This window comes from Uloborus diversus, chromosome 7, assembly GCF_026930045.1.
Source record: "Uloborus diversus isolate 005 chromosome 7, Udiv.v.3.1, whole genome shotgun sequence".
NCBI lineage: Eukaryota > Metazoa > Arthropoda > Arachnida > Araneae > Uloboridae > Uloborus > Uloborus diversus.
The window spans coordinates 50,420,484-50,426,611 of record NC_072737.1 but is presented as its reverse complement, the minus strand read 5'-3'; positions in this window follow the sequence as shown (position 1 = coordinate 50,426,611).

Here is a 6,128-nt window from a genome sequence, read left to right as displayed (position 1 = left end):
TTGTAATATTTCATAAAATTTATACAGCTCCAATGGTGGATCTGTAGAGCAGTGGGGAGGAGGGGGAGGTGCTAAGGATACTATAGCAACCCTTACCATTTGGTTAAAAATTACATTCATAGAAAATGAAATTTCAGCGATTTTCATTACTGCACCACTTTTGTAAACTTAAGCTAGGATTATGTTTACTAAATTCTCTTCCTGTCAACGGACACCACTGTTCTTTCTTTGAAGCCCGCGACATCCAGAATGAAAACCTGTCGTTCACTAATCCTTTTCAAAACGTTTAGGCAGTAAATTAAGCAAGTGTACTAAGCAAGCCGGAGAGGACGATACATAATGGCTACTGACAGGTATCATCAGGAGCAGGTATGGTGCATCCCTATTTCCGCGGAAACCGATAATAGAGTCCCTCCCACTGAATTAGGAATATGCAGTCGGACTAGAAAAAAAGCAATAGTTCCTTTCTGTAATGTTGAATTGCTGACCATGTGTCTCGTTAGGACTTATGTTTATTGTAAATGAACTCTTAATAGGCTGTTTCTGCCCAGAGACAACATTGAGTACTCCTCTTTTGAACAACCAGCAATAGCACAACGAAGTAGTAATGCTCATAATATGCTAAGGTTACTGATAAGGAAACACCAAGAGCGAAAATTTAGTTAAAATAATAAAAGGTGGAAAATTGTGGAAAAGTTTTTCTGGGACGCGGCATCGGTTGTCGCAGTATTGAACTGTTGTTTTAACGAATTGCTTGTATTAAAATTCATACTTGGATTCTTGGTTTTTTCACACTTGGAAGTTTTGTTAAGAAACAAATGTGGCGATTTTGTTGGACTGGCGCTTTAAAGGGCGGGCGCAAAATTGGTGTTTGACTTGATTTATTTCGCAATTGTTTTGATATTTTAAATATAAGTATTGTCGAGTGAATATGAAGCGTCGACTTACAGATTATTTTAGTAAAAGCAATACGCATATAACTGATGATTTCCAAGGACACGATGGAGTTAGTATCGATAAAATACCATCAGATTCCAAACAGCCGTGTTCTAATAATGGACTACTACAACGCATGCCGACTACATCTAACGTTGAGAATGTGAACAACTGTACAGCTGGATGTGAGACTTCTAAAGAACAAGTAAATATATTTTCTTTAAAATTCAGCTATATTTTAAATATGTTATAACATACCAACTGTATATTGATATACAAAAATAAAATTAAAATTATCGTTTAAAGCAAAAATAAGTAAAATAGTAATCATGATTGCTGGTAGGGGGGGGGGGTCATGTTAGCAGGAACCCCCTTTTTCAATGTAAAAAAAAGTGTGAGATTATGGAGTCTAAGACGTTTAACGAATTTCTGCATCCATAAGCTTGCACTTTTTTTTTTTTGCATTGAAAAATCTTTTTTTTTTTTTTTTTTTACCCCAAAACATGGGCAAAAGATGAGGTGATTTCAAAGCAATCTGATAAAAATCAGGTGCCTTTGTTCAATTTTTAATTCATTTATTTATTTTTCACATGTTAAGTTTCAGCATTTTATACTGAGGGTTTTTTTTTTTTTTTTTTTTTTTGCAATACTACTATAGTTTTTTCTCTCTTCTACATTGGTACTCTCATAAGTTGAAAAAATAAAGGTGTGAATTTAGAATGTTTGCTAATGAATTAGACAAATTTTTTGAAATTTACTAAAACTTTGAAAAGGAATCTTATTTGTTCATATATTATTAAATAACTATCTTTTTGCATGAGAAAGATAGTTTCGTTTTCAGAAAATTGGTTTAACCATAAAAAATAATGAAAAATTACAGTGCTTAAATTTAAGATTTTTAAATTTTTTTTCTAGAGAATAATTCTTAAAATCGTGAGTGTTCGTAAATAGAGTTTCGTAAAATTGAGTGTCAACTGCATTTTAAATGCATTTAAAACGTTTTGAACATTCAAGATTTTTTGTATCAGGTAAATTATTTCTATTTGAATGTATTTTTAAGATAGGAATATGTATTATAATTTGTAGGGAATATATTAAATTACTTAACTTATAAATGTATTTTTTTTTTAGAATCCTACTGATATAACATCTTTAACAAATTATCAATTATATGATATTGGATTAGCTGTTGGAAAGATTTTAGATGACGATAAAAAGCTGAAATATTTAAATGAAACATGGAAGCCTCCGGTGAGTTATAGCTTTCCAACAAGAGCTGAAGGAAAGCAGAACCGTAAATTTAGACGAGAATGGTTGGAGCAGTACAATTGGCTTGCTTACAGTGAGCTTTCGTCTGGTGGATTTTGTAAAATGTGCGTTCTGTTTGCACCAACTGGAGCTGGAATTGGAAATCAGGTGAGAAATTCCATCAGTTCATAAGTGGCATTTTTCAGAATTGAATTGAATTTTTTTTTAATAGTGTCAATATTCTTTATAGGCAAAATAATAGTTTAAGCGCTCTTCTCGATATTTTTTTTCTGTTTTTTTTTTTTTGGTTTATTTCTTAGATTCTTCCATTAAGTGGTGGTCAAAAGTTCTTTTCGGCTATTTCATTTATACTGACTGTCGTTATTAAGTACATTTGAAAAATAGAAAAATTCAAGATAAGAAAGACCGCGATCTTTTAAAAAACGGGAATCGCGCAACCTCGCGCCTTAGTGCGAACTCAGCTTTAGGTTTTACGCAAATCTCATGACCCACTGAATACATTTCACGATGTCAATATCGATCAAGCTTCCATCATTCACAAGCCAAAGGAAGAAATAGACCAAAACAACCTCGTAGATAGAAAAATTATTATTAAAACAGTTCATTTAAATTAATTTTTAATTATTTTTGAAACATCAATGACAAAATATCTATGTTAACAGTTTTAACGTCGATGGCATCAATACATCATATTTTTTACATATGTTTAGGGCTTGTAAACTAAAAGTTATCATATTAGACAAGTAAATTCATAAGCTGTATTTATTCATAACAAATTTATTTTTTTAATTGTCTAAGCAAAGTCCATAAAAATAGGAAGAATGGTAATTTTAATGAATTATTGAAATTACCTCAATTCGAAATCAAGTAATACAAAGGAATAAGCAACTCATGCATACTGTTAAAAGATAAAACCTCGAATATCAACATAAATTAGTTTGAATTATTTCGAAAGACTTTTGCTTCTAATGTTCCACCCGGTTCTTAACACCTAAATTGGGATATTAATTGAGCGTCAAATTTTTTTTTTAATATTGCAGTTTAATAAGATGTTTATTTATTTTCAGGTGCTTAAAACATTCGTTAAGGAGCCGTTGATTAAGTTTAAGAAAGCTACAGAAGAACTAAAATATCACCAAACTACCCAATACCATCAATTTTCTGTGGAAAAAGCCCTGCATTTTAAACAATCCATGGAGCCTATTCCTGGAAGTTCAGTAAGTCATGTTGGCCTCCTGATAGACGCTAGAAAAGCCTCTATAATAGAGCAAAATTTAAAACGCTTGAAGCCTATAGTAAAAACCGTACTGTTTTGTGCCCATAACAATCTGCCTTTGAGAGGTCATAGGGATGACGGCAATTTGAACAGCAGGGAAGAGCAAGAAAATGCATTAAGAGGAAACCAGGGTGTTTTCAAAAGTCTATTGGCTTTTAGAATTGATGCTGGTGATGAAGATTTGAAAACGCACCTTACCACTTGCAGAAAAAACAGTACACATATCAGCAAAACAATCCAAAACGACATAATCGAATGCATTGGCGATTATATCCGTTCGGAGATTACGAGTAGTATACAAAAAGCCAAATACTTCTCAATAATATGTGATGAAACCACAGATGAAAGTAAGAAGGAGCAGCTTACGTTTTGTGTGCGATATGTCGACATAGACAGTTTCACAACCAGGGAAGATTTCCTTGGATTCGTGGAACTCAAAGCGACAACTGGTTTATCGATTAAATCCGCAATAGACGAAGAACTGACAAAACTGAATTTGTCTTACAAATACCTCTGTGGACAAGGCTACGATGGAGCAAGCAACATGTCTGGGCCATTTAAGGGCGTTCAAGCTCTAATTTCCGAGCAGCAACCCCTCGCCATTTATACTCATTGTTTCAGCCATTCCCTGAATTTGTGCATCACAAAAAGCTGCCAAATTCCTGTTATAAGAAACGTAATGGGAACAGTTGAGACTGTCTCTGTGTTTCTCTCGGCTTCTGCGCACAGAACAAATGCATTAATCGATGTTGTAGAAAAGCAAGACTTTTCGGAAACTAAAAAAAAGAGATTGAAAGCACTTTGCCCTACACGGTGGGTAGAAAGGCATGACAGCCTAATAACATTTAAGGAACTACTTGTTCCTGTTGTGACTGTGCTGGAAAGTTTACATACAACTGCCTCTTCCGAAGCGTCAACAAAAGCATATATGTTAAATGCTTCAATAAAAAGGAGTGAATTTATTGTTGGCGTCGAAATATCAGTGTACTGTCTCAGTTTGACACTGAGGCTAAGTCAGCAGTTGCAAAGCCCGAAGCAGGATTTGTCTTCTGCATTAGCTAATGTGTCTCAAGTTTTGGACACTTTTCGGAGTGTAAGACAAAACGCAGAACTCGAATTTCAAACTATTTACAAAAACTGCCTTGAAATTGCTGAAGAATTGGATCTGGAGTTAGAAATACCCAGATCAGGAAAGCGTAAAAGTGCTCGAGACTGTACACCTCCAGAAAATCCAGAAGTTTATTTCAGACGAACAGTCTTTCTTCCTCTGATAGATCACTTCATTTCCGAGATTGATTGCAGATTTAGCAGAGATTTTCTTGGAGTGCTTCCCCTCGAAGGTCTAATTCCATCGAACTTGTCGAGGTATACTGACAAAAATATTATAACTGCTGCAGAAAAATACAGGAATTTTACAGATGAACTAGGAAGTTTGAGCTTGCTATTAGCAGAAATCAAGATGTGGAGGAATAAATGGCTGCCGATATGCGGTCCTCCTACAACAGCTATCGGGGCACTGAAAGAGCTAGACCCTTCGTTTTTCCCATCTATTGCTGTTCTTCTCCAAATTTTCGCAACAATCCCAGTAACGACTTCAACAGCTGAACGTAGTTTTTCTACCTTAAAAAGGATAAAAACCTATTTAAGAAGCACAATGGGAGAAGTACGGTTAAATGGACTTGCTCTAGCAAATGTGGCAAGAGATAGAGATGTATCTGTCGACAAAATAATTGAACTCTTCTGCAAAAGTAAGAAGAGGAGAATGTGCTTGGAAAACTGGGAACATGTCAAATAATGTTTAAAGTATTTTTTTTTTGTTTTAAACTAGAGTAACAAATTAAATCATTTTATTTTCTTACAACTAATGTGCCGACTGTGTTTTTGAAAAATTGTTTCATAATCATTTTAAAAAATAAACTCTTTTGACAATTTTTTAGTGTATTTCATGTTTTACAAGTTAAAAATAAACATATGCTTATTTTAAATAACAAATGTCGTAACATTCTCGTGAAAAGGATGCTGAACGATATTATACTGGACTTTTTTTTTTTTTTTAACAGACCTAAGTTAGCCCCCCCCTTGTCCAAGTTCTAGATCCGCCACTGAGTGTAACTAGGGGTTGGCAGGAGTGGCTCTCACCAGGGGGGCGGCATTTCGACTGATTAAAAAAAAAGTTTTTTTATGAGGTTTTTTTTTATTATAGAATTTGAAAAACGTTTTTAAAAAAATATAAAAAAAAACTTGCAAGAAAAAGAGCTAGAGAGGGTATAAATAATTAAGAGTTTTTTTATTTTTTTTTTTTTTCCCAATGTTCCTACTGAGAAGGAACATTCGGCATCATTGAAAACAATTCTAAAAAAGAAAATAAGAAAAAAAAAATTCCATGCTGCCTCCTATTTGTCGAACCAATTAATCAAAATGTTACAAAAAATTAATTTTTTTTGGGAGGTCACAATGACACCGTAGACTTTCCATGTGGGTGACCTCGGGGGGGGGGGGGGGGAGGGCGCAATTTCTTTAGTTCGCCAACGCCAGGGACGCTAGACCCCATTGTTATGCTCTGTCTACTACTAATGGTTTTACCTTACGGAGAAAATCAAGCACAAAAAAAAAAGGTCGAAAATATATAAATGCGTTTAAAATGGTC